General features: G+C 37.4%; 1 protein-coding gene and 1 long non-coding RNA gene across 5 annotated transcripts in view; one reads left to right on the top strand and one right to left on the bottom strand.

Annotated features, from left to right (window-relative positions):
• The window catches only part of RAB3C (RAB3C, member RAS oncogene family), a 317,768-nt gene that overhangs the window by 8,714 nt on the left and 283,320 nt on the right, over nt 1-25,734 (bottom strand). The window lies entirely within an intron of this gene.
• The window catches only part of LOC146395564 (uncharacterized), a 184,578-nt gene that overhangs the window by 120,519 nt on the left and 38,325 nt on the right, over nt 1-25,734 (top strand). The window lies entirely within an intron of this gene.

Below are 25,734 nucleotides of genomic sequence, written 5' to 3'. Positions count from 1 at the left end.
TCTAGTACTTAACTGGACACAAGGTGGCACTAAAGAACCACTGGATTTACCTTAAGAGTGCTTCAACCTTCCTTAGGAAATTTTTGAGTGGTAGCCAAACAGCCCCCCAGGGCTCTGTATACCATTGGATCTAGCATAGCTTCTGTGATCTTTCAGTAGCAATGTTTTTATCAACATCAGGGAAGGGACACAAATTTCAAATGAACTGCCAAAGTGCAAGAAGTTACCGAAAAATTCAGTGATGGTTTCACGGGGCTATTGATGTGTCATCACTGTACCTGGCCAGAAGCAGCCTTGGTACCCTGCTCTGTACACAATCTTTATCACTCTATTGTTTGCATTCACATTCCACTGGCTGAGCTTGCCAGTCAGTTGCCATGACAACCTCCCCACTAGGACAACCAGAGATTGCTCTGGTCTATTCAGGGGATGTTGATTTAGGATGTATTGGGCTGAACATAGAAATGCTTTCCTAATCCATTCTGAATTTTACACCCTATAAATCCTTCTGGTTACATCTGGCCCTATCTCTAAGGAGCCACATGGATTCAGAATGATTAAATCATGTGATTTCAGCCTAGCTCCTGGGGCCAAAGGAGAAAAAATGGATTATATTTTGCATCCATGTCAAAAGCACTGTCATACCCCAGAAATACTTATTTTCTTAAGCAGTATTGAATGATAAACAACAAAAAGCAGTATTTGTGAGTTAGAATTTCTAATTTAGTTAAGATAAATGACTATATCTGAGCTTGAATTTCACTAGCTACTGTTTATTATCTTGTTAAAATCAAAGTGAATAACTGCAGGATTTGAACTGAAGGAGCAAGCATGAGTTGAGCCAGATTCTAGAAAACAGCAGTGGATATTTCAAGCCCCCTTTGGCTTGTATATATCTTTCTTTGTTTCTTTGGACAGTTTTTGATACGGCTTTCTTAAATTCTGTATTTCTTTCTATGTGGTATTAACAGAACCCTCTTTTCTAATGTTTGCAGTCTGTAGGGCTAGATCATTCACCTTTCAACAATTTGATCCAGATTTTGGAAAGAGCAATTGCTTAGATCCATACTTGCCAAGATGTCAGAACTATTTGCATCCTGTGGGGATTCTTTCAGTGTTAACAGGAGGATGCTTTAAGTCACAAGATACCAAAACCCCACCCAAGTCAAGATCCAGAGGTGTGACTTTGGAGAAAAACAAAGCCCATAACTTGGCACAAAGGTTTCATTTTCTCTCACCTCTCTGTTGACATGTCTTTTATTATTAGCGTGATTTGGGAGAAGGCACTGAAGTTAAACAGTATCATAAAGGATTTAGGCATTGCAAAAATCAAACAACAATACCCCCCCAAAACCCCTCCCGAAAAACAAACCAAAAAACCCCCTAAAACCCCACAATGAAACAACAAGAGTAATTCATATAAACCTTATGAAATGTGATTTTTAAAATCTGGGTTTTGAGACACACAGTGCTGCTGGTGTACAACTTGAGGTCAGTACAATGATCCTTGATCCCATGAGCCAGAATGCTCTCAGCATCTTGACCTTACTCCAGAACCCCAGGAAGAGAACACCACAGTATAATAGCCTTCCATTTATCCCTCAGAGCTGAAGAAGGAGGTGTCATAATACTGTGAGAATAGGTCATCGGTAAGATGGGAGATCTAGCCACGCTAGCAATACTTACTGCTTTTGTCACCATGGACATGTGCTTTTATTCTCATGTTCCTTATTTATGACATTTGCCTTACTTAGCTTACAGGGTTCAAATGAGAAAATGTATGCAAAAGTGCCAAGCAAACAAGAAAATGCCATGATAACAATAATAACAAACTAACATTTGGGTGGTTACCCTAGAACAGATACTATTAAAAACTTTGTACATTTTATCCATAGGTAGGTGCCAGTATTATAAGGAAATGGAGGCCATTGCTCAAACATTTACTTCATCAGCCAGTGATAGCAAAGCTGTCATTTGAACTGTTAACCTGAATACTCTCCTACTCCTTCAGATACTCTGCAAAAGCTACATTTGGTTCTTGTTGAAGTGGAAGTTCTATTCATCAATTTAAATACAGAGTAATTAACTTGATTTATCATTCCCAGTGAAGCAAATAAAATATCTTGTCTTTTTAAAATTTTTTTTATTGAAGTATAGTTGATTTACAATGTTCTGTTAATTTCTGTACAACATAGTGTTTCAGTTTTACATATATATTATTTTTATATTATTTTCCATTATGATTTATCTCAGGATATTGAATATACTTCCCTATGCTATGTAATAGGACCTTGTTGCTTATCAATTCTACATGTAATAGTTTGCATATGATAACCCAAACTCCCAGTATATCCCTTCCTAACCTTCTCCATCCTGGCAACCACAACTCTATGAGTTTGTGTCGGTTTCATAGATAAATTCATTTGTGTCATATTTTAGATTCCACATATAAGTGATATCATATGGTATTTGTCTTTCTCTGACTTAACTTAGAGTGATAATCTCTGGGTCCATTCATGTTGCTGCTAATAGCATTACTTCATTCTCTTTATGGCTGAATAGTATTCTAGTATATATTTAACACATCTTTTTTTTTCTTTTAAAAATTTACTCAAGTATAGTTGATGTAAAATGTTGTGATAGTTTCTGCTGTACAGTAAAGTGATTCAGTTATAATGTACATATATTCTTTTTTGTAAGATTTTTATTTTTTCTATTATAGTTGATTTACAATGTTCTGAAAATTTCTGCTGTACAACAAAGTGATCCAGTTAAACATATATATATATATACACACACACACACACACACACACATTGTTTTTCTTACATCATTCTCCATCATGTTCCAACACAAGTGGCTAGATATAGTTCCCTGTGCTATACAGCAGGATCTCATTGCTTATTCCCTCCAAATTCACTAGTATGCATCTACTAACCCCAACCTCCCAATCCATCCCACTCTCTCCCCATCCACCTTGGCAACCATAAGTCTGTTCTCCAAGTCCATGAGTTTCTTTTCTATAGACAGGTTCATTTGTGTCATATATTGGATTCCAGAGATAAGTGATATCTTACGATATTTGTCTTTCTCTTTCTGACTTACTTCACTTAGTATGAGCGTCTCTAATTCCATCCATGTTGTTGAAAATGGCATGATTTTGTTCTTTTTATGGCTGAATACTATTGCATTGTGTGTCCATTCATCTGTTGATGGACATTTAGGCTGTTGCAATGTCTTGGCTATTGTGAATAGTGCTGCAATGAACACTGTAGGACAGGAAAAATGGGTGAAGGAGGTCAAAGGGCATAAACTTTTATTTATAAAAAGATTCACTATACTTATATAGATGGGTGTATAAAATGATGCAACCTCTATCTTTAAAATTTTAATTAAAATTTAATTGATTTACAGTGTTGTTTCAAGTGTTCAGTAGAATGATTCAGTTATACATATATATATGTATATATTCTTTTTTAGATTCTTTCCCATTATAACTTATTACAAGTTATTGAGCATAGTTGCCTGTGCTTATACAGTAGGTTATCAATTTGTAAAAAAAAAACAAAAAAACTTTATATTATAGTTGATTTACAATGTTGTGCTAGTTTCAGGTATATAGCAAAGCGATCCAGTTATACATATACAAATATCTATTATTTTTAGATTCTTTTCCTATATAAGTTATTACAGAATATTGGGTAGAGTTTCCTTTTCTATACAGTTGGTCCTTGTTGATTATTTACTTTATATATAGTGACGTGTAACTGTTAATCCAAAGCTCCTAATTTATACATTCCCCTCTGCCCCCTGCCCCACATTTTCTCTTTGACTGAGTTTGAAAACAAACTTAGAGTTACCAATCTGTTTCTGTTTTCTAAGTTCATTTGTATATATTTTTAGATTCCACATATGAGTGATATCATATGATACTTTGTATGTCTGAATTACTTCACTCAGCACAACAGTCTCTAGGTCCATCCGTGTGGACATTATTTCATTCATTTTTATGGCTAATATTTCATTGTGTATATATACACATATATATATATATATATATATATATATATATACACACCATGTTTTCTTTATCCATTCCTCTGTTGATGGACATTTAGGTTGCTTCCATGTTTTGGCTATTGTAAACAGTGCTGCTGTGAACTTTGGAGTGCATGTATCTTTTTGAATTATGGTACTCTCTGGATATAGGATTACTGGATTATGTGGTAATTTGTTTTTCAGGGAACCTCCATACTGTTTTCCATAGTGGATATACCAGTTTACATTCCTACCAACAGTGTAGGAAAACCCCCTTTTCCCCGCACCCTATTCAGCATTCATTGTTTATGTATTTTTGATGATGGCCATTGTGACTGCTGTAAAATGATGCTACAGTGCAGTTTTGATGTGCATTTCTCTAATAAGTAGCAAAGTTGAGCATCTTTTCATGTGATTTTTGGACATATATATGTCTTCCTTGGAGAAATGTCCATTTAGAACTTCTATTTTTTGATTTTTTTTTTATATTGAGCTACATCAGTTGTTTGTATATATTTTGGAAATTAATCCCTTGTCAAGTCATATCATTTGCACATATTTTCTCCTATCCTGTGGGTTGGGTTGTCTTTTTGTTTTGTTTATGGTTTCCTTTGCTGTGCAAAAGCTTTAAAGTTTAATTAGGTCCCATTTGTTTTTGTTTTTATTGTCATTACTCCAAGAGGTGGATCCAGAAAGATATTGCTACAATTTAGGTCAAAGAGTGTTCTGCCTATTTATCCTCTAAGCATGTTACAGTATCAGGTCTTAGATTTATGTCTTTAATCCATTTCCAGTTTATTTTTGTGTATGGTATTAGAGAATGTTCTAACTTCATTTTTTTGCATGTAGCCATCCAGTTTCCCTAGCACCATTTTTTGAAGAGACTGTATTTTCTCCATTGTATATTCTTGCCTCCTTTGTCATAGATTAACTGACCATAAGTGCATGGGTTTATTTCTGGGCTATCTATCCTGTTCCATTGATCTATATTTCTGTTTTTGTGCTAGTGCTATACTGTTTTGATGACTGTAGCTTTGTAGTATAGTCTGAAGTCAAGGAGTCTGACTGCACCAGCTTTGTTTTTCTTTCTCAAGATTGTCTGGCTCTTCAGTGTCTTCTGTGTTTCCATACAAATTTTATTTTTGTTTTGTTTTAGTTCTGTGCAAGATGCCCTTGGTAATGTAATGGTGATTTCACTGAACCTGTAGACCGCCTTGGGAAGTATGATCATATTGGCAATATTGATTCTTCCAATCAAGAACATGTTATTCCATCTGTTTGTGTCACCTTCGATTTATTTCACCAGTGTCATAGTTTTCAGAGTACATGTCTTTTGCCTCCTTAGGTAGGTTTATTCCTAGGTATTTTATTCTTTTTGATGGGATGTTACATGGGATTTTTTTCTTAATTTCTCTTTCTGCCCTTGCCTTGTTAGTGTATAGAAATGCAAAAGATTTCTGTGTGTCAACTTTGTATCCTGCAGCTTAAGTGAATCCATTGATGAGCTCTAGGAATTCTCTGGTAGTATTTTTAGGATTTTCTATGTAGAGCATTATGTAATCAACAAAGAGTGACAATTTTACTTCTTCATTTCCAATTTTTATTCATTTATTTTCTGATTGCTGTAGTTAGGACTTCCAAAATACGTTGAATAAAAGTAGCAAGAGTCTTGTTGCTAATCATAGCAGGGACTTCTTTCAGATTTTCACAGTTTATATTGATGTTAAACTGTGGGATTATCATATATGACCTTTACTACATTGAGGTAGGTACCTTTTATGCCCACTTCCTAGAGATTTTTATCATAAATGGGCAACACTTGTCAAAAGCTTTTACTACATCTACTGATATGATCATATGGTTTTTAGTCTTCGGTTTGTTAATGTGGTGTATCATACTGATTGATTGGCTGATACTGAAGATTCCCTGCATCCCTGGAATAAATCCCACTTGATCATGGTGTATGATCCTTTAAGTGCATTGTTGGATTTGGTTTGCTAGTATTTTCTTGAGGATTGTATGTCTGTGTTAATCTGTGATATTGGCCAGTAATTTTCTTTCTTTCTTTTTAATGGTATCTTTGCCTGGTTTTGGTATTGGGGGATGTTGGACTCATAGAATAAGTTTGGGAGTATTCCTCCCTCTGCAATTATTTGGAATAGTTTCAGAAGGATAGGTGTTAACTCTTTTTAAAATTTCTGATAGAATTTACCTGTGAGACCACCCAGCCCTGGACTTTTGTTTTTTGGGAGTTTTTAACCACACTTTCAATGTTAGTAGTTGTAATTGGTTGTAGTTGTAATTAGTTGTTAGTAGTTGTATTTTGTATTTCTTCCTGGTTTAGTCTTGGAATGTTTTATCTAAGAATTTTTCCACTTCTCCTAGGCTGTCCATTTTATTGGCATATAGATGCTTATAACAGGCTCTTATGATCCTTTTGATTTCTGTGATGGTATTTGTAATTTCTCTCTTTACATTTCTAATTTTATTGATTTGATCCCTCCCCCTTTTTTTCATGATGGGTCTGGCTAAAGGTTTATCAATTTTATGTATCTTTTCAAAGAACCAGTTTTTATTTTTTTAACTTTTAAATGATTTTTATTTTTTCCATTATAGTTGGTTTACAGTGTTGTCCATTTTCTACTGTACAGCAAAGTGACCCAGTCACACACACAAACGTATATATACACTATTTTTCTCACATTATTCTCCATCATGATCCATCACAAATGACTAGATATAGTTCCCAGTGCTATACAGCAGGATCTCATTGCTTAGCCATTCCAAATGCAGTAGTTTGCATCTATTAACCCAGATTGCTAGCCCATCCCACTCCCTCTTCCTCTTGGCAACCACAAGTCTGTTCTCCAAGTCCATGAATTTCTTTTCTGTGGAAAGGTTCATTTGTGCCTTATATTAGATTCCAGCTATAAGTCATATCATATGGTATTTTTCTTTCTCTTTCTGACTGACTTCACTCAGTATGAGAGTCTCTTGTTGCTGCAAATGGCATTATTTTGTTCTTTTTAAAGGCTGAGTAGTATTCCATTGTGTATGTATACCATATCTTCTTAATCCATTCATCTGTTGATGGACACTTAGGTTGTTTACATGTCTTGGGTGTTGTGAATAGTGCTGCAATGAACATATATGTGCATGTGTCTTTTTCAAGGAAAGTTTTTCTCTTTTGTTCCTTTATTTTTTTGATTGGTTGATTTCCATTTATTTTATGCTTGTGTACTTTTCTTAGTTTTTGTGAATGTAATGTTTGGTTTTGATTTGTGGTTGCCCTGTTTTTTAAGTATGTTAACCTCTTCCAGTTTTTAGTTTCATCAGTCATTTCAATTGTTTTCTTAATTCTATTTCATTTATTTCTGCTATGATCTTTGTGATTTCTTTTCTTATAATTGTGGGTTTTGCTTGTACTTTCTCTAGTTGATTTAGGTGTAAGGTTAGGTTGTTTGATATTTTTCTTGTTTCCTGAGATGGGTTTGTATTGAGATAAAATTCCCTCCCACAACTGCTTTTGCTGTGTTGTGTAGGTTTTTTTTTTTTTTTAATATTGCTCTTACTCTCCTGTATATTCTTTTATTTTTTAACTCAATGAATTTTATTATATTTATAGTTGTACAGCCATCATTACAACCCAATTCTACAACATTTACATTTCAAACCCCCAGACCAATCCCCCTGACCCACCCACCTGTATCCTTTGGTAACCATAAGTTTTTCAAAGCCTGTGAGTCAGTTTCTATTTGGCAAAGTTCATTGAATCCTTTTTTTAGATTCCACATACAGGTGATAGCATATGATGTTTATGTCTCACTGTCTAACATCAATTAGCATGATAATATCTAGGTCCATCCATGTTGCTGCAAATGATATTATTTTTTATGGCTGAGTAGTATTCCATTGTATATATGTACCACATCTTCTATCAACTCTTTTGTCAGTGGACATTTAGGTTGCTTCCATGTCTTGGCTATTGTATACAGCACTGCAGTGAACACTGGGGTACATGTATTTTTCAAGTGCTGGTTTTCTCTGGATAGATGCCCTGAAGTAGGATCACTGGATCAAATAGTAATTCTATCTTTAGTTTTTTTTTGTGGAATCTCCATACTGTGTTCCATAGTGATTGCACCAATTTGCATCCCCACCACAATGTAAGAGGGTTCCTTATTCTCCACACCCTCTCCAGCATTTATTGTTGGTAGACTTTTTGATGATGGCCATTCTGGCTGTTGTAAGGTGGTACTTCATTGTAGTTTTGATCTGCATTTCTCTAATAATTAGGCTGCATATCTTTTCATGTGTTTTTTGGCCTATGTATATCTTCTTTGCAGTATTGTCTATTTAGAATTTCTGGCCATTTTTTGATGGGTTGTTTGTTTTTTTCAGTATTGAGCTACAAGAGGTATTTATATAATTGGAGATGAATCCCTTGTCAGTTGATTCATTTACAAATATTTTCTCCCATTCTGTGGGTTGTCTTTTCATTTTGTTTAGGGTTTTCTTTGCTGTGAAAAAAGTTTAATTAGGTCCCATTTATTTTTGGTTTTATTATCATTACTATAGGAGGTGGATCTGAGAGGATATTGCTGTGGTCAGAGAATATTTGGCCTATGTTTTCCTCTAAGAGTTTAATAGTGTCTGGTCTTATATCTAGGTCTTTAATCCATTTTGCGTTTATTTTTGTGTATGGTGTTAAGGTGTGTTGTAATCTCATTCTTTTAGATATAGATGTCCAGCTTTCCCAGCACAACTTACTGAAGGGACGGTCTTTTCTCCATTGTATATTATTGCCTCCTTTGTCCTAGCTTAGTTGACCACAGGTGTGTGGGTTTAATTCTGGGCTTTCTATCCTGGTCCACTGGTCTATATTTCTGTTTTTGTGCCAGGACCATACCATTTCAATGACTGTACCTTTGCAGCATAGTCTGAAGTCAGGGAGCTTGATTCCTCCAGCTCCATTTTTCTTTTTCAGGATGTCTTTGGCTATTCTGGGTTTTTTGTGCTTCCAAACAAATTTTAAAATATTTTGTTCGAGTTCTGTGAAAAATGTCCTTGGTAATTTGATAGGGAATGCACTGAATTTGTAGATTGCCTTTGGTAGCATAGCCATTTTGACAATATTAATTATTCCAATCCAAGAACATGATGTGTCTTTCCATTTGTCTGTGTCATCTTTGATTTCTTTGGTCAGCATCTTATAGTTTTCAAAGTATAAGTCTTTTGTCTCTTTAAATAGATTTATTCCTATGTATTTTATTCTTTTTTTTTTGCAGTGGTAAATGGGATTGTTTCCCTAATTTCTCTTTCTGATCTCTTATCGTTAGTATACAGAAATACAGTTGATTTCTGTGTATTAATTTTGTATCTTGCAACCTTACCAAATTCATTGATGAGCTCTAACAGTTTTCTGTTACTGTCTTTAGGATTTACTAGGTATAGTATCATGTCATCTTCAAACAGTGATGGTTTTACATCTTCCTTTCCAATTTGAATTCCTTTTATTTATTTATTTTTCTTCTCTGATTGCTGTGGTTAGGACTTCCAAAACTATGTTGAATAGTAGTGGCAAGAGTGAACATCCTTGTCTTGTTCCTGATCTTAGTAGAACTTCTTTCAGCTTTTCATCATTGAGAATGATGTTAGCTGTGGTTTCGTCATATATAGCCTTTATGATGTTGAGGTAGGTTCTTTCTATGCCCACTTTCTGGAGGTTTTTTTTTTTTTTTTAAATTGGAAATGGGTGTTGGATTTTATCAAAAAGCTTTTTCTGCATCTATTGAGAGGACCATATGGTTTTTGTTCTTTAGTTTGTTAATATGGTGTATCACAGCGATTGATTTGCAGATAGTAAAACATCTTTGCATCCATGGGATAAATCCCATTTGATCATGGTGTACAATCCTTTTAATGTATTGTTGGATTTGGTTTGCCAGTATTTTGTTGAGGATTTTTGCATGTATGTTCATCAGTGATTTTGGCATTTTTTTGTGGTATTTTTGTCTGGTTTTTGTATCAGGGTGATGGTGGTCTCATAGAATGAGTTTGGGAGTGTTCCTCCTGTGTAATTTTTTGGAATAGTTTCAGGATGTGTGTTAGCTCGTCTCTCTAACTGTTGGATAGAATTTGTCTGTTAATCCATCTCATCCTGGACTTTTGTAAGTTTTTAAATCACACTTTCAATTTCTGTACTTGTGATTGGTATGATCATTTTTTCTATTTCATCTTGATTTAGTCTTGGAATATTTTACTTTTCCAAGAATTTGTCCATTTTTTTTAGGTTGTCCATTTTATTGGCATATCATTGCTTGTAGGAGTCTCCTATGATCCTTTGTATTTCTGTGATGACCTTGTAGCATCTTTCTTTTTGTTTCTAATTTTATTGATTTCTCTCTCATTTTCTTGATGAAACTGGCTATCTCTTCAAAGAACCAACTTTTGGTTTCATTCATCTTTTCTATGATTTTCTTCATTTCTATTTAATTTATTTCTGCTCTGGTCTTCATATTTTTTTTTCCTTCTGCTAGCTTTGGGGTTTGTCTGTTCTCTCTCTAGTTGCTTTAGGTGTAAAGTTAGGTTGTTTATTTGAGATTTTTCTTGTTTCCTGAGGTGGGCTTGTATTGCTATAAATTTCCCTCTGAGAACTGCTTCTGCTGCATCCCATAGATTTTGGATTGTTGTGTCTTTGTTGTCATTTGCATCTAGGTATTTTTTAGTTTGTGTTTAGGTATTTTTAAATTTCCTCTTTGATTTCTTCAGTGATCCATTGGTTGTTTAGTAGCATGTTGTTTAGTCTCCATGTGTGTGTTTTTTTGCAGGATTTTTTTTTTTTTTTTGGTTGTTGATTTCCAGTCATGTATGGCATTGTCGTCAGAAAATATGCTTGATATGATTTCAATTTTCTAAAATTTACCAAAGCTTGATTTGTGGCCCAGAATGTGATCTATCCTAGAGGATGTTCCATGTGCCCTTAAGAAAAATGTGTATTCTGTTGCTTTTGGATGGAAACTTCTATAACTAATCTGTTAAGTCCATCTCGTCTAATGCATCATCAAGTCCTGTGTTTTCTTGTTGATTTTCTGTCTGGATGATCTGTCCATTGATGTAGGTGGGGTGTTAAAGTCCACTGCTATTATTGTGTTATTGTCAGTTTCTTCTTTTAAGGTTGTTAGCAGTTGCCTTATATATTGAGGTGATCCTATGTTAGGTGCATATATATTTACAGTTATATCATCTTTTTGGATTGATCCTTTGATCCTTATGTAATGTCCTTTGTTTTCTCTTATAATATTCTTTAAGGTTTATTTTGCCTGATAGAAGTATTGCTACTTGAGCTTTCTTTTGATTTATATTTGCATCAACTATTTTCTTCCATCCTCTCACTTTCAATTTGTATGTGTCCCTAGAACTGAAGTGGGTCTCTTGAAGACAGTATATGTATGGGTTTTGTTTTTGTATTCATTCATCCAGCCTATGCCTTTTGCTTGGGACATTTAATCTATTTACATTTAAGGTAATTATTGATAGGTAGGTTCTAACTGCCATTTTAATAACTGTTTTGGATTTGTTTTTGTTGGTCTTTTTTGTTCCCTTCTCTTGTGTGATGACTATCTTTAGTGTGTTTGGATTGCTTTTTCTTATCTGTGTGTGCATCTATTTTAGATTTTTGGTTTGCAGTTAACATGAAGTTTTGATATAGGAGTGTGTGTGTATATATATAACAACTCTTTAAGTTGTTAGTCTCTTAATTTCAAGTGCATCTCCAATTTCCTGGATTTGTACCCTCCTCTGCTCATAAATACTGGGTTTGGTAGCATGTTTATTTGTGGATGATTTCCTACCTTTGTTATATGTATGCCTTTACTGGTGACAGTTTTGTTTCTAGTTGTGGACTCTTCTTTTGCACCCAGAGAAGTTCCTTTAGTATTTGTTGTGAAGCTGACTTAATGGTGCTGAATTCTCTTAGCTTTTGCTTGTCTGTAAAGCTTTTGATTTCTCCTTCTGAATGACAGCCTTGCTGGCTAGAGTAATTTGGTTGGAGGTTTTTTCCTCCCATCACATAAAGTATATCATGCCACTCTCTTCTGGCTTGCAGAGTTTCTGCTGAAAAAATCTCTAATAACCTTATTGAGTTTCCCTTGGATGTAATTTCTTTCTTTTCCCTAGCTGCTTTCAGTATTTTCTCATTGTCTTTAATTTTGGTCAATTTGACTAACATGTGTCTTGGTGTGTTTCTCTTTGGGTTTTTTTTTTTTTTTTTTTTTTTTTTTTGATTTGGTACTCATTAAGCTTACTGGATTTGAATGACTGATTTATTTCACATGTTAGGGAAGTTTTTTGGCTATTTTCTCTTCACATATTTTCTCTGGCCCTTTCTCTCTCTCTCTGTTTTCCTTCTGGCACCCCTATGATACAGATGTTGTTGCATTTAACATTGTCCCAGAGTTCTTCTTTAGACTGTCTTCATTTCTTTTCAATCATTTTTTTTCTCTTTGTTCCTTATCAGTCATTTCACTAGTGTGACTTCCATCTCTCTCATTCATTTTTCTGGCTCCTTTATTCTGCCGTGGGTTGCTTCTAGTGAATTTTTTATTTCAGTTATTGTATTTTGCATTTCTTCCTGCTTAATCCTTAAATCTACTATTTTTTTTTTTGCTCAATGTTTCTAATTTATCAATCTTTGCCTCCAGTTTATTTCCAAGATCTTGAATTATCTTTACTATTAGTAATCTAAAATATTTTGTATGAAGGTCCATTAATCTTCAGATCACTTAGCTGTTTTTCTGTTTTTTTTTCTTGTTTGCATATCTGTGTCATAATTTTCTGCCTTTTCATTTTTTTTAATAGATTTTTGGTATAGTCTCCTTTTTGCAGACAACAGGGTTGTAGACTCTTTTGCTTCTAATGTCTACTCCCTTGTGTGTAAAGTTGGCATGGGGGCCTGCTCTATACTTCTTGATGGGAGGGACTGATGCATGCCCACTGGTTCTCTCTGGGGGCTGTCTCTGGGTGTGATTAGAAGTGGCTGTATGCATGGGGGTTCTTTAGGTAACCTATTTGCTGATGGGTGGGGCTGTGTTCCCACCCAGTTTGTTGTTTGGCCTGGGGCTTCTCAGCCCTGATGGGTGGGGCCAGATTTTTCCAAAATGGCCACACCTAGAGGAGTTCACACTGATGTGTCTGCCCAGATATCTTTGCTTCCAAAATCCTTCTCCCACAACAAGCCACAGTCCCCCCCTCCCCCCGCCCCATTTACACAGGAGATCCTCCAAGAACTGCAGGTCTAACCCAGATTCCTATGGAGTTTCTGCTTTGTCCTGGGACCCAGTGCACATGAAAGCCTGTGTGCACCTTTCAAGAGTGGAGTTTCCATTTCCCCCAGTCCCATAGAGATCCTGTGCACAAGCCCCATTGGGCTAAATGCCAAATGCTCTGGGGGCTCCTCCTTCCAATGCCAGATCCCCAGGCTTGGGAATATGACATGGGGCTCAGAACTCTCCCTGTCATGGGTAAGCCCCTGTGATATAGTTACTTTCCAGTCTGTAGACCACATACCTGGTGGGTATGGGGTTGCTTATATTATGTAATCACTCCTCCTATTGTTTTGATGTGGCCTTCTCTTTGTCTTCTGGAGTAGGATTTTTTTTTTTTTTTTTTTTTTTTTTTGCTTTTCTAGGGCCATACCCATGGCATATGGAGGTTCCCAGGCTAGGGGTCTAATCGGAGCTGCAGCCATTGGCCTATGCCAGAGCCACAGCAATGTGGGAGCCAAGCTGATCTGCAACCTAAACCACAGCTCATGGCAATGCTGGATCCTTAACCCACTGAGTGAGGCCAGGGATCAAACCCATACCTCATGGTTCCTAGTTGGATTTGTTAACCACTGAGCCATGATAGGAACTCCCATGGAGTAGGTTTTTTTTTTAAGTTAGCAATCTATTTGTTGAAGGTTGTAATTTTGTTGCTTCCATGAGAGAAGGTCAGCTCCAGTCCTTCTATCTTGCCATCTTAATCCCATCTGCTGTGTCCCATGGTTTTGGATAACTGTTTTTATTGTCATTTTTTCTCTAGGTATTTTATTTCCTCTCTGATTTCTTCAGTGATGCATTGGGTGTTTGTTAATTTTTTTTTTTAAGCCTCCAAATGTTGGTATTTTTTACTTTTTTTTTCGTGCAGTTTGTTTCTAATCTCATAGCAGTGTGGTCAGAAAGGTGCTTAATAGATTTTAATTTTCTTAAATTTACTGAGTCTTTCTTTGCAGCCTGGCATGTTCTATAAATAGCAATTAAGTCCATCTGGTCTAATGTGTTATTTAAGGCTTGTGTTTCCTTACTGATTTTCTGTCTGGATGATTGGTCCACTGTTGTAAGTGGGGTGTTAAAGTCCAAAGTATTATTGTGATGCTGTTGATTTCTCCTTTTATGGCTGTTAGCAGTTGCCTTATATATTGTGGTGCTTCTATTTTGGGTGCATATATGTTTATCATTGTTATATCTTCTTCTTGGATTGACTCCTTGATCATTATGTAATGTCCTTCTTTGTCCCTTGTAACTGTCTTTATTTTAAAGTCTTTTTCATCTGATATGCACATCTTTACTTGAGCTTTTCTTGATTTCCATTGGCATGGAATACATTCTTCCATCCCCTCACTTTCAGTCTGTATGTGTCTCTAGATCTGAAGTGGGTCTCTTGTAGATAGTATATATACAGGTCTTGTTTTTCTATGCATTCAGCCAGTATGTCCTTTGGTTGAGGCATTTAACCCATTTACATTTAGGTAATTTTTGATATGAATATTTTTATTGCCATTTTGTTAATTGTTTTGGATTTGTTTTTGTAGGCTCTTTTCTCCTTCCTCTTTTTGTTTTCTTGTGATTTTGATGACTTTCTTTTGTGTTGTTTTTAAATTCCTCTCTTATTTGTGTATATTACAGATTTTTTTGTTTGCAGTTACCATGTTTTGATATAGCAGTATATATGTATACATGATTATTTTAAGTTGCTGATCTCTAAATTTCAAATGCATTTCAAATATCCTGCATTGGTACTCTCCTCCTTTCACAATTACTGGTTTAGATATCATACCTGTGTGTGGCTAGTTTCCTGCTTTACTGTATGTTTGCTTTTACTGGTGTGCTTTCTCATTTTGTGATTTTTTTCTAGTTGTGGCCTTTTAATTTCTGCCCAGATAAGTTCCTTTAGCATTTGGGAAGCTCGTTTGGCATCCAGAACTCATTTGGCAGTGCTGAATTCTCTTAGCTTTACTTGTCTGTAAAGCTTCTGATTTCTCTATCAAATCTAAATGACAGCCTTGCTGGGTAGATTATTCTTGTTTATAATTTCCACCCTTCCATCATTTTAAATATATTATGCCACTCCCTTTTGGGCCTGAAAAATAAGCTGGTAATCTTATGTGGGTTCCTTTGTATATTATTTGTCCCTTCATTTATTTTAATGTTTTCTATCTTTAATTTTTATCAATTACTATGTGTCTAAGCATGTACCTCCTTGAGTAGATCCTGTATTGTGCTCTATGTACTTCCTAAACTTGAGTGATTGCTAAATTTCCCATGTTAGAGAAATTTTCAGCTATTCTTTTTTCAAATAACTTCTCAGACCCTTTCTTTTTTTCCTCTTTTTGGGACTCCTATAACAAGAATGTTGGTGCATTTGATGCTATCCTAGAGGTTTCTTAAACTGTCCTTGTTTCTTTCATTCTTTTTTTTTTTTTTGTCTTTTGTGGGCCACACCTGTGGCATATGGAGGTTCCCAGGCTAGGGGTCCAATCGGAGCTGCAGCTGCCAGCCTATGCCACAGCAATAGCAATGCCAGATCTGAGCCGCATCTGTGACTTACACCACAGCTCACAGCAATGCCAGATCCTTAACCTACTGACTGAAGCCAAGGATCAAACCCACCACTTCATGATTCCTAGTCAGATTCATTTCTACTGCACCATGAAGGGAACTCCCCTTTTTTTTTTTTAAATTGTGTTCCAAGGTAGTGATTTCCACTATTCTGTCTTCCATCTTATCCATTCTTTGCCTCATTTTTTTTGGTATTGATTCCTTCTATTTTTCATTTCAGTTACTGTATTCTTCAGCTGCTCAGTAGTTCTTTATTTTTTCTAATTCCTCGTCAAAAACCTCTCTTCTTGCTCTGTGCCTCCATTCTTTTCCCATGTTCTTGGATCACCTCTCTGATCATTACCTGGAAGTCTATCTCAGGTAGATTGCCCATCTCCACTTAGTTGTTTTCTTTGGGGTTTTGTCTTGTTTCTTCATCTGGAATATATTCCTTTGCCATCTCATTTTGCTTAAATTTCTATTTGTATTTATGTTTCTCAACCTGGAGAAGTGGCCTGCTGTAGGGGTTGTCCTGTGTGTTCCAGCAATACATGCCCCTTTGATCACATAAGGGGTCAGGGATCAGCTGGTCCTAGGGTAGGTTCTGACTCATGTTTACAGACTCAGCTTTGCAGACTGCAGGATCATAGTTTACTTTTGGGTGAGGCTGGTCTAAAAACTTATGCAGGCTTCCTGGTGGAGAGGCTGGGTCTTGACCTCTAATGTCAAAGCATGTGCCTAGAGGTGTCTGTAGGCTCAGAAAGTCTTTAGGCATCCCCTGTGGGTGGGATTGTGTTCCCATGCTGCTTCTTTGGCCAGAAGTGTCCCAGCACTGGAGCCTAGAGGATTTTGGGTGGCCAGGTCTTGGTGCTAATGTCCTAAGTAAGAGGACAGCCTTTAGATGAGTACTCTTGGATATGTTCACTATCAGCTTTTATGTTTATCAGCCACAGCTGCTCCCCCACCCAGACATCCCCAGGAGACCCTCCAAGACCAGCAGGTAGGTCTTACCCAGGCTCCTAGGTAGTCACTGCTTTAGCACTGGGACCTGCTGCATGTAGGAATTGTGTGTGCTCTCCCAAGAGTGGAGTCTCTATTTCCCTCAGTCCCATGAAGCTCCTGTGATCAAGCCCTGCTGGCCTTCAAAGCCAAATGCTCTGGGAACTCCTCTTTCTAATGCCAGATCCCCATCTAAGGAGCTTGACTGAGGGCTCAGAACTCTCATTCTTGTGAACTGTGATATAATTATTTTCCAGTTTGTAGGTTGCCCCCTGGGTAGTATGAGATTGGATTTTATCCTGAGTGTGCCACTTCAACCATCTGATTGTGATTTCTTCTTGTCTTTGGATACAGAGTATCTTTTTTTGGTAGATTTCTGTCTTTTTTACTTACAGTTGTTCAGCACTGAGTTGTGATTTTGATGTCCTCCTGGGAGGAGTGTAACTCAAGGTCTTCTACTCTGCTATCTTGTCTCTCCTGTCCTCAAGTGTGCTTATTCTTAATGATAGAGCATCAAAATAAATGAAGTTAAATTGATAGACCTTTGTCACAGGAAGGCTATTGGAAGCAGTGGGTTGCAAGCTTTCCTGCCAAATCCCAAGGGAGAAAGTGTTGCATCCTCTTTGAAAAACATTCTGGCAGTTCCTCAAATGGTTAAACATAGTTACTGCATGACACAGAAATTCCACTTCTAGGTACATTACTGAGAGAAATGAAAATGTAAGTCCACAGAAACGTTTATAATAGCCACAACTATAACAAAAAGTGGAAATTTATCCAGTTGATGAATGGATAAATTGTGGCATATGTACATAATGAAATACCTTTCAGTCATGAAATGTACTAATACAGGCTATAATGTAGATAAACCTTGAAGACATGCTGTGAAATAAGATACACATAAAGGACTACCTATTAAATGATTCTACTTACATGAAATGTCTGAAACTGCCAAATCTATACAGTCTGGAAAAGTAGGGAGTGAATAATAATAAGCATGGAATTTCTTTTTGGGGTGATAAAAATTGATTATAATGAAGTTTTCATAGCTCTGTGTATATACTAAGGACCATCAAGTTGGATACTTTAAATGGGTGAATAGCATGGTATATGAATTATATCTCAATAAGGTGCATATACACACACACATAGAATCACTGTTTCATATGTGTGAAGTATGTTATCCATATGAGATCTCTCCAGAAGGAATCCCCATGCCCTACTGGGGAAACCATTCCATTGATAGAGGATTGTGTCAGTGTAAAAATATTATCTCATATCCAACATGAAACTTTCAAACAGGCATTTAAGTTCTTTGCTTTTTTTCCTGTAGACTCAGTGGAGAGGACAGAGCAGCTGCTTATTTGGGAGGACATTTGAAAACATTCTAGTGAGCATGAGAAACATGAACTGCATGCAGTGTGCTTGCACTACTCTCTCAACTTTGCTCCCTAAAGGCTGGGTGAGTTCAGAGTCCCAGAGAAGTCTGGCACTTTTTCAGACCAATACCCACCCAGGGGTAGCTTTATGCCGAAAGCTTGCTACTCATTGAGGTGGTAGGTTCCAAGCAGGTACCCCTTTGGCACTTGAAGAGTACTGAAATGTCACAGTACGCCACAACAGACTCTGATCCTCTTGCAGTTGCACTGCATTAGTGGTAATAATCACAGCTCAAATATTGAGCATTTAATTACCACCTTTTCACACTTTTCTTCAATGCATTTAAAACACTCTCATAGGCAAGAAATTTATTCCCACACATCGACAATGTGAAAAACCATTTGTTTTTCATAATATGTCCTGGAAAATTGTTTCTCCATCCTGGGAAAATACCGAACAACATTTGGGGGCACTATGACTTTTCAACAGCATTTTGAGAGAAAAAAATTTCACCTTTTCTTTAAATCACAGAGCAGTAAATCATTTTCATCTCTAATTATTAAAAATCTATTATCTCTCCCTGGGTTTCTTTCACCAAATTCCTAAATGAGAACACTTTCTATTTCTAGATTCTAGTTGCAGTTCCAATGTCTTATCTTCCCTTTCCCGTGGAATTGGAAGAACTAGAGCAAAAAGGAAAGGTCATTCTGTTGCCAGGTGGGTGATATTTAGGCCAGAATGTGGGATAGCTAAGCAGCAGGATAAGGTATCATATTAGCTTTTTCCCTGCTGGGTCCCAGCCTGGAGACAGACTTCAGAAGGAGGAATTGAATAAGGATTTTGACCCACTTCCCTGAAGAAGGACTGCAGACAGCAGACCAAAGCTGGAGCAGAGCAGGAATGTGAGCTCAGCCAAAAGTTTATGTCGCTAAAATAGAAGGTCAAGTATTCTAGTCCTTGCTCTTAGCCAGGTCTGACTGGATGGAGCTTTCTCCTGCTTTGCCAGTATCCTGAAACTATGCAAAGATCATTCTACTTTGACAAATCCTGCTCAATATAGAGGTTTCCTCCTGGTCTCTCCCTCTCTAGACTTTAGCTTAACATTCTCCATACATGGGAAAAGCTCAGATCACCAATACTCAGGAAAGGAAGCTCTCTGAGTTGCTGTTGTAGCAGCTGCCTATGCTATAGTTCACCATTCTCAGTCAAAAAACCCCCAGAACCTCGCACTCAGCCAAGCCTGTCTACTCCCCATCTGTTGAGATTCAACACAAGCCCCTGGTAGCTTTGCCCATGTGAGTTATCTCTTGAAGCATTATTTCTCATTCTTTCCCCCTTCCCAGTCCAACCTACTCTTCAAGACAGTAACTACTGTATGTTACATCTGGTTCCCAGGCCTTTAACATTTTATTATGAGCCAACCTTTAGAAATCCAGATTCCTGAGTAGCATCGCCAAGATGACAGAGGTCATTCCTGAGTCCATTCCTTAACAAGGAGGACAACTATTTATGTCACAAGACAATACTGAGAAAATCCTGGAATATGTGGGAGAAACTGAAGCACCCCTCTGCACCCTGGAGAGCCAGAATGGGACTCCATTAGCAGGGTAAGAAAAGCAGCTACATGCTGATTGTGTTGCTCCTTCAGCAGGGTGGTTCAGTACCACACCAAGAGCTCGGACTTCTAAGGGGGAAGGGGAGTCCAGGAAGGACATCCAGTCTCCCAGCATATGGGTTGCTTCTTGGGAGCCTCCATCCTACAAGGGAGGGTGAGGGAATCTGTACAGCTTGACAAGTGGGAAAGTGATTATAATGGAAAAGCAAGGAGAGGGTTAGAACAACCCACACTTGGATCTTGACAGAGTAAGTTCCTACTGGCAGCACCAACTAGGAGTCCCAGCCAGTGGCTTTGCTCATTCTTGAAGCCAAGTTGGAGGCAGTCTGACCAGGGAACACACCAGGGTATGGGCCTGCCTGATACAGGTCCTCAGAGAGCTTTCCTGCCCTGCAGTCTGGCCTTCTACCACTCAGGAACAGGAGCTGAGTCGCAGCCTGGCTCATTTCAGCACCGCCTAATCAAAAAGGCTTGCCAGAACACCTGGAAGCTGTATAGCCCAACAACACTTGAGCAGAGAGTAAAGCAGGCAGTTTATTTTCTCTGGAGCAAAACCGGTGGCCCTATATAGCTTGGAACTTGGGGTGTGGGTTGGTTTGAGACAGGACCAGACTAGGATCTGGTTCTTCTTTTCTACCTTGGGAGGGGAAACTAATTCATCCTGCACTCATTGCTGAATATAGCCTTCAGCCCATCTAACCAGGATACCTAGCCAGAGCATATGGGGAGGTGTGTTATCCCAACAGCCCTGCCTACAGTAACACTGAAATAGAGAGCACAGCCCAGGGTTCTCCCTGTCTTCAGAGAGCAAAACTAGTGGCCCATGTGGCCAGGGAATTCAGTGTACAGTCCTGACAAATTCATGTTTCCAAACAATAAGCTTTACTTCCTTATAGTATGCCCAGCTGCCCTGACATGGCAGGGAAACTAATGCATAACACCATCTACTCCTGAGTACAGTGACCACTTCTAACTATGTAATAAGCATGGCCAGAGAACCTAGGTAAATACAGAGCCCATCTTGTAGCCTGGCTTGGGCAAGGAACCAAGCCAACAGTCCTATCCAACTATTCCCAGCCAAGAACACACACCTACCCCTGCAACCACCCCAAGGATGGTGCCAGCAGACCCACCCAGAAACCCAAAATATGTAAAGATACACGTATAAAGTTTAGAAATGCAATTGAAGTTTAGTTGTGAAAGCTTAAAATGATGTTTTATAATTTTGAAATACTTTTTGGAAGCCTCAGGGAAGCCATGAGACAAAAACCTGTAGTAATTACTCAGAAAAACATGAGGAAAAAAAGTAAGAGCATATTGACAACAAAAGACACCACAACATTAAAAAAACAAGGAAAAATCTACAAAATAGCCAGAAAACAATTCACAAAATGGCACTAGCAATTCCTTATCTGTCAGTAATTACTTTAAATGTAAGTGGATTTCATTTTCAAAACCAAGGACATAGAATGGCTTGGATGAAAAAATATAAGATATGCTGCATCCAAGAGACTCATTTTAGCTTCAAAATACACAGGCTGAGAGTGAGGAGTGGAAAAAAGATTTTAAGCAACTAATAACCAAAAAAGTAGGTGTAGCTATACTTAGACAAAAGACAAAATAGACTTTAAACTAAAAATAGTACAAAGAAACAAAGGAGGTCATTATATGATTATAAAGCTGTTGCTCTATCATGATATATAAAAATTGTAAATATTTATGCACCCAACATTGGAGCACCTAAATATATAAACCAAAAACTTAAACAGAGCTAAAAGGAAAAGTAAACAGCAATAATACAATAATAGTTGGGAACATTAATACCCTACTCTCAACAATGAATAAATTGAAGTCCCTATTGCAGTGCAGCAGAAACAATCTGACTAGGAACCATGAGGTTGTGAGTGGGATCCCTGACCTCACTTAGTGGGTTGGAGATCTGGCATTGCCGTGAACTGTGGTATAGGTCATGGATGCAGCTTGGATCCGGTGTTGCTGTGGCACTGGTGTAGGTCAACAGCAGCAGCCCCAATTAGACTGTTAGCCTGGGAACCTCCATATGCCAATGGATAAATAATCCAGACAGAATAACAAAACAGAAATTGAACAACACCACAGACCTAATAGACATATGCAGAAGCTTCTTTCTGACAACAGAATACAAGTGACCCCTTGAACAATGTGGGGATTTGGGGTATCAACTTCTGCATGAAGTAAAAATTACATGTACAACTTTTACTCCATAAAAATTTAACTACTAATAGCCTACTGTTGACTGGAAACTATTGATAATGAAGTTGATTAGTACATATTTTGTATGCTATATGTATATACTGTGTATACTTGTAATAATGTAAGTTAGAGAATAAATGTTTCTAAGCAAATTTAAAATAGAAGACATTTAGAGGCAGGATCAGGATGGCAGAGGAGTAAGATACGGTGCTCACCTCCTCCCACAAACACATAAAGAAATCATCTACATGTAGAAAAATTCACATAGAACATCTACTGAACACTAGCAGAAGACGTTAACCCTCCAAAAAGAGCAAGAAACACTCCACATAACTGGGTAGAACTAAAGGAAAAAAAGAGAGAGAGGGAGATTAAAAACATGCAATTAGGACCAGACTTAGCACTCCTGAGAGGAAGCTCTGAAAGAGGTAAAGAACCCACACCCTGGGAAGCCACCTAGCTGATGGTGAAATCAGCATCAGAGAACAGCACAGCAGCTGGACTGAGAAAGGTAAAGCAGAGGGAGAACCACAATGACCATTGGTACAACTGCCCTTGGACACCACACCCTGATGCTAGGGTGGGGGCTGGGTGCTGAGACTCAGGTTCTGGGAAGAAGACTAGGGAGCAGTGTGTCAAGGGCTAAGGAATAGAGCACCAGAGCCAAGGGAACCTGGGAGGAAGTCTTCCCTGCAGGAGAAGCAAGGTGCTATTGCTGGGGAAGGCAAGAGGAGGAGGGGTGGAGCACCATAGGAATATTTTTCTCTGTGTATGTATAGACTCTCAGGTGATCCAGGGCCAGAGGCTTCCCAACTCTGGAGTAGGCTATGGGTGGCAAGGCACCTCCTGTGCAGGCTAAGCATGATGAAGCACCTCTTGTGTGGTTGACAGGCAGCAGGTGCAAACCACCAGTCATCTCATATTCCAGAGGATGGTGTGTAGCTCCTGTCACCTCAGAGATTGGCACAGAGGAGGGCAGTGGAACCAAGCACCACTAGCTATTACTTTCACTCACCTAGGAACATACATGCCCTGCCACTGCAAAATGCTCTGGGCACAACCTATACCTGTCTGAGGGTCACTGCCACTTTCCCAGGGCCCTGCAACAGGGAGCAGCCTGTACCACCTTCCCACTGGTCTTTGCCACTGTCAAGTGCCCAGAAACCAGGCACTGGTTACTATCCCTGCCCATTGCCTCCATCTGCGTGTAAGCATGTGCAGCACATAAACGAAAGGATAACAGCCCACATACACTGAGGAAAGAGACAGCAAGCATCCAAACAAAAAGCAGCCCTCATGGAAAAAATAAAGAGTAAGCCTTAAAAAAAAAATCCATGGGCCCTCTCACATATAAATAACTCTCCAAGACTACAGCAGTTGTTTTCCCCAAACTCACAGAATAAGAAAAATATAAACACAATGAAAAAGCTCAGGAACTATTCCCAGTAAAATAACAGGAAAATTCACCCAAAGAAGCAAATAATGGAACAGACCTATACATTCTAACAGACACTAAGTTCAAAAAGGAGACAGTGAAAATACTAAAGGGATAAAGAGTGAATATTAAGGAATTAAGAGCAGATATGAACACTAATGTATTTTTTTTCCAGGAAGTAACTTTTTTATATATATATGTATTTTTTATTTTCCCACTGTGCAGCAAGGGGATCAAGTTATCCTTACATGTATACATTACATTTACATTTTTTCCCCACCCTTTGTTCTGTTGCAACATGAGTATCTAGACCACTAATGCATATTAATTTAAAGAGGAACTAGAAAATATAAGGAGCCAAGAAAAATTAGAAACCTCATTTGCAGAGATGCAAGTGGAGTTAAATGCACTGAAGAGCCAGAATGAATAATAATACAGAGGGACAAATTAATGACTTGGAAGACAGAATGATGGAAATCACCCAATCAGGACAGCAGACAGAAAACCAGATAAAAAACCCGAAAGGAATATAAGAGATCTATGTGATAATATAAAGCGGGGCAATCTATCCATAGTAGGGATTTCGGCAGGAGAGGAAAAGGGGGATTGATTATATATTTTAAGAAATTATGGCAGAAAAGTTTCCAAATCTAAAGGAAACATATATCAAGATACAGGAAGCACAGAGGGCCCCAAACAAGTTGAACCCAAACAGACCCACACCAAGACATACTAAAATAAAAATGGCAAAAGTTAAAGATAAGAGAGGGTTCTAAATGCACCAAGACAAAAATAAAGAATTAACTATAAGGGAACCCCCAAAAGGCTATCAACTGATTTCTCTACAGAAACACTACAGGTCAGAAGAGAGTGGCAAGATATATTCAAAGATCTAAAAGGTAAAAATTTGCAGCCTATAATACTCTGCCCAGAAGAAGATCATTTATAATAGAGAGAGAAAAAAGAATTTCTCCAACAAACAAAAGCTAAAAGAGTACAGCAATACTAAGCACATTCTAAAAGAAATACTGAAGGGGTTCCTCTAAGTAAAAAATAATTAAGAAATAGGATGGAAGAAATCACAATTGGAAAATAATCACTTAAACAAACCAGTATACAGATTTAAGAGGAAAGGAAAAAAATCTATTGGAAGAGTGGAAAACACAAGGAACAGCAAAGGGACAAACATGAAGATGTTGAAAAAGGACTTCAAAATCATAAAATGTGGGGAAGGAAAGTATGAAAATCTAGACTATTTTTTTTAAGAATGTGTTTGAACCTATATAACTCTCAGGCTAAAGCAAGCAGATATAGGAAACAGTTAATATACTTGAAAACCGGGGTAACCACAAATCAAAATCAAACAATGCATTCACAAAAACAAGAAGACACAAGCATAAAATAAAAGGAAATCATCCAACCAAAAAAAGAAAGGAACAAAGAAACAGAATCAACTGGAAAACAAGGTTTAAAATGTCAATAAGTACATATTTATCAATAAGTACCTTAAATGTCAGTGGACTAAATGCTTCAATCAAACGACATAGAATGGCAGACTGGATGAAAAAAACAAGAGCCTAAAATATGCTGCCTATGAGAGACTCACCTTAAGGCAAAGGACACATATAAATGGAAAGTGAGAGGATGCCAATGGAAAAGACAGGAAAGCAAGAGTTGTTATACTCGTATCAGACAAAACAGACTTTAAAATGAAGGCCATAAAGAAAGCAAAGAAGGACTGTACTAATTATAAAAGGATCCATTCAAGAAGAGGATATTACACTCATCAATATATATGCCCCTAATATAGGAATGGCCAAACCCATAAAATAAATACTAACAGACATAAAAGGAAAAATTGACAGGAATACAATAATAGTAGGAGACTTTAACACACCACTCATATCAGTGGACAAATCCTCTAGACAGAAAATCAGTAAGGCAGCAGAGATCCTGAATGACACAATAGAAAATTCAGACTTAATTGACATTTTCAGGGCATTTCATCCAAAAAATCAGAATAAACATTCTTTTCAAGTGCACATGGGACATTCTCAAGGATTGACCACATACTGGAGCACAAAACTAATGTTAAGAAATTTGAGTATAAAAATTATTTCAAGTATCTTTTCTGAAACTAGAAATCAACCATAGGAAAAGAAATGAGAAAAAACTGA

The sequence above is a fragment of the Sus scrofa genome, chromosome 16, assembly GCF_054392235.1.
Source record: "Sus scrofa isolate SSC_HxYL_T2T_F1_AM1 chromosome 16, Sscrofa_HxYL_maternal_Yorkshire_Landrace_v2.0, whole genome shotgun sequence".
Lineage (NCBI taxonomy): Eukaryota > Metazoa > Chordata > Mammalia > Artiodactyla > Suidae > Sus > Sus scrofa.
The sequence above is the reverse complement of the archived record's forward strand: the minus strand, read 5'-3'. Positions and strand labels throughout refer to the sequence as shown.